A 2,989-nucleotide genomic window follows, 5' to 3' on the forward strand; every position below is an offset into this window, starting at 1 on the left:
CATCACACCCCACAACAACCTCCAGTTCTTGGGCTTAGGCAATTCTCTTGCCTCAGCCTCCTGAGTACCTGGGAGTACAGGCACCCACCACAACACCTGGCTATATTTTTGTTGCAGTTTGGCCAGGGCAGGGTTTAAACCTGCCACCCTCAGTATATGGGGCCGGTGCCCTACTCACTGAGCCATAGGTACCGCCCAACTCACTTCTTTTACCCTGAGAAATGGTTGGCTTTTTGTTTTTGTTTTTGTTTTTTTTTTTTTGAGACAGAGTCTCATTTTGTTGTCCTTGGTAGAGCACAGTGGCATCATACCTCAAACTACTGGATTCAGTCAGTCTCTTGCCTCTGCCTTCCGAGTAGCTAGGACTACAGGTGCCCGCTATAACGCCCAGTATCTTTTTTGGAGGCAGGATCTCAACCATGTTCAGGCTGGTCTCGAACTCCTGAGCTCAAGCAAACCGCTCACCTCAGCCTCCCAGACTGCTGGGATAATTGGTGTGAGCAACCACGCCCAGGCTTTTCTCAACATTTTATGAGGAACTTAGATTTCTTCTACAATTGGAACAAGAGAGAATAAAAGAAAAACACCAATTTAAATTTCAAAAGTGGTTCCAAATCCCTCAATTAAAACTGCTGATCAAAAAAAAAAAAAAATTATTGATCATGAGCTCAGCACCCGTTGCTCAATGATTAGGGCATCAGCCACATACACCAATGCAGAAGGGTTCAAACCCAGCATAGGCCTGCTAAACAATGACAACCACAACAAAAAAATAGCCAGGGGTTGAGCAGTGCCTGGTGGCTCAAAGGGCACCAGCCCCATATATCAGAGGTGGTGGGTACAAAGCCGCCCCGGCCAAAAACTGCAAAAAAAAGAAAAAAAATTGCCAGGGATTATGGCAGGCACCTAATGTCCCAGTTACTTGGGAGGCTGAGGCAAGAGAATCGCTTAAGCCCAAGAGTTGGAGGTTGCCGTAAGCTGTGATGCCATGACACTCTACTGAGGGCGACATAGTGAGACTCTGTCTCAAAAAAAAACAAAAACGGCAGCACCTGTGGCTCAGTGAGTAGGGCGCCAGCCCCACATACCGAGGGTGGCAGGTTGAAACCCGGCCCCAGCCAAACTGCAACAAAAAATAGCTAGGCAGGGCTCAGCGCCTGTGGTTCAAGTGGCTAAGGCGCCAGCCACATACACCGAAGGTGGTGGATTCGAATCCAGCCCGGGCCTGCCAAACAATGATGGCTGCAACCAAAAAATAGTCAGGCATTGTGGCAGGCACCTGTGATCCCACCTACTTGAGAGGCAGAGGCAGGAGACTCGCTTGAGCTCAGGAGTTCAAAGTTGCTGTGAGCTGTGATGCCACAGCACACTACCCAGGGGGACAGCTTGAGGCTCTGTCTCAAAAAAAAAAAATAGCTGGGTGTTTTGGCGGGTGCCTGTAGTCCCAGCTACTCAGGAGGCTGCGGCAACAGAATCTCCTAAGCCCACAAGTTGGAGGTTGCTGTGAACTGTGTGATGCCACTGCACTCTACTGAGGGCAATAAAATAAGATCTGTCTCTATAAAAAAAAAAAAAAGAAGAACTATTGATCATGAATATTTACTATACTTTTTGTTTTGTTTTTTTTGAGACAGAGTCTCACTATGTTGCCCTCAGAGTGCCATGCCATCACAGCTCACAGCAACTTCCAACTCTTGGGCTTAAGTGATTCTTTTTTTTTTTTTTTGCAGTTTTTGGCCAGAGCTGGGTTTAAACCCACCACCTCTGGCATATGGGGCCAGTGCCCTACTCCTTTGAGCCACAGGCACAGCACAGCTTAAGCCATTCTCTTGCCTCAGCCTTCCAAGTAGCTGAGACTACAGGTGCTTGCCACAACGCCAAGGCTATTGTTTTGTTGCAGCTGTCATTATTGATTTTAGCTAGTCTAGGCTGGGTTCAAACCCCTCAGCCTCAGTGTATGTGGCTAGCACCCTACCCACTGAGTTACAGGCACCCATATTTACTATACTTTTGTTTTTTTATAGAGACAGTCTTACTTTATCACCCTCGGTAGAGTGCCGTAGCATCACACAGCTCAAGCAACCGTCAACTCCTGGGCTTAGGTCATTCTCTTGCCTCAGCCTCTGGAGTAGCTGGGACTATAGGCACTCGCCACAACACCCAGCTATTTTTTTGTTGCAGTTTGGCTGGGGCCAGGTTTGAACCCACCACCCTCAGTATATGGGGCCAGTGCCCTACCCAAGCCACAGGCACTGCCCTATTTACTATACTGTTAATAAAACAACTTTAAAGTCAGATATTATCTTCTCCTGAAAGAGTTATTGAAGCAAATAAATGAGGCACTGCAGTTAAATTTATTTTACCAAGAATCATTTAGCATTCTTAGTTTAAACATTCCAAGTCAAAACCCAGCTGGACACTCCCCTGTTGGGTGGAGGAGAATATACGTAGCAGGCCAAATATTGATCTTACTACACCCAGTGCAGAGAGGCAACATTACTGGGAGTCAGAACTGGCCATCATGGTCTGAAACACACTCCCTCAAGGGAGGACCAAGCTCACCAAGGGAGCTTCCCTGCCAACCAAGTGTCCATCAACACCTACTCCCAAACAGTGGAAGCCACTGTTCTCCTCCAGACCAGTGAAGCCAATGAAACTGGAAAGTATCCACAATGGTATAAATCATCTGCAACTTAAGGCAGACAAGGTTAAAACAAAAACAAAAACCATACACAGCATTCATAAGTGATTTTGCGTTCCCACCATCCCTCTCACTGCACCCTATTCCATCACGTCTTCCAATTTTCTTCGTGGCAGGTTTCCAATAAGACATACCTCTACCTTTTTCATTTCTAAGAAAAAAAGGAAAGAAATCTAAAAAAAAAAAAAAGAAACTCAACAACCTTGTAGAACAAGAACACCAAGGAAAGACAGATGAATAGGCTCGGCGCCTATAGCTCAACCGGCTAAGGCGCCAGCCACGTACACC

General features: G+C 46.6%; 1 protein-coding gene across 1 annotated transcript in view; it reads right to left on the reverse strand.

Annotated features, from left to right (window-relative positions):
• The window catches only part of USP4 (ubiquitin specific peptidase 4), an 83,953-nt gene that overhangs the window by 73,919 nt on the left and 7,045 nt on the right, over positions 1-2,989 (reverse strand). The gene's annotated exons all lie outside the window — the stretch shown is intronic.

The sequence above is a fragment of the Otolemur garnettii genome, unplaced genomic scaffold, assembly GCF_000181295.1.
Source record: "Otolemur garnettii isolate 467f Iridium unplaced genomic scaffold, OtoGar3 scaffold00179, whole genome shotgun sequence".
Classification (NCBI taxonomy): Eukaryota; Metazoa; Chordata; class Mammalia; order Primates; family Galagidae; genus Otolemur; species Otolemur garnettii.